Below are 812 nucleotides of genomic sequence, written 5' to 3'. Positions count from 1 at the left end.
TCAATTATGGGAAGCTTTGTTTGTTAAAAGATATAGTCCATCATTTGTAATTTGTGCATTTTGTTCGTTTGAAGCAACAAAAGTGTTCAAAATCTAATGAAGGATACTGAACAACTAACCTGATGAAGTTTCAGCTCAGCTTCAGCTGTATATTCCGAGAAAAAACAGCATTCTAGGATCTCAATTTCAAATCATAAGTTACTGAATCATGTTTTGAATTGTTTTGAATTGCAGCTATACGCGACGTCGCGCACTGATCCAACGAATTATAGCAAGCGCGCATACGTGTGCGTCGTGCCAATGCTTGCGCGCGCTTCGCCGAATAACAAAGCGAACTACTAATTTAAATTTTCCTACGGTGCGTCTTAAGACGCACCGTTGGGCAGGTCTTCTTTCGTTGATTACTTCAAAATGACAGCTTCCCAGAAAGAATAATTTCACAGGGAGTTTAGTTACCTTACTATCTTTCAACCAAGTTTGTTTTTCATAATTACGCCTGTTACTTTTCGGATGGCTGCAAATGATGGACTACATAGCTTTAAAAGAAACGTACACACACATGGACATCAATGGACAAGAATTATGACAATTTTATTATGGTTAAAAAAATCTTATTTCAGGCAATGTGACTTGTGGCTGAGACAATCTGCCAGTTGACAGATCCTGATGACCTATTGAGATCTGTGAAAAACCAACGCTCCTCACCTATGTATTGTTTCCCCATACTTTTTTGTTCTTTGCACTGATATACTATGGGATGGTTCAAAATAAAGGATATTCACCTTTGACAGCAGTTTTCACCTAATTATTTG

Source organism: Patiria miniata, unplaced genomic scaffold (genome assembly GCF_015706575.1).
Source record: "Patiria miniata isolate m_02_andy unplaced genomic scaffold, ASM1570657v1 HiC_scaffold_29, whole genome shotgun sequence".
Lineage (NCBI taxonomy): Eukaryota > Metazoa > Echinodermata > Asteroidea > Valvatida > Asterinidae > Patiria > Patiria miniata.
This window is presented reverse-complemented; position numbering follows the sequence as displayed.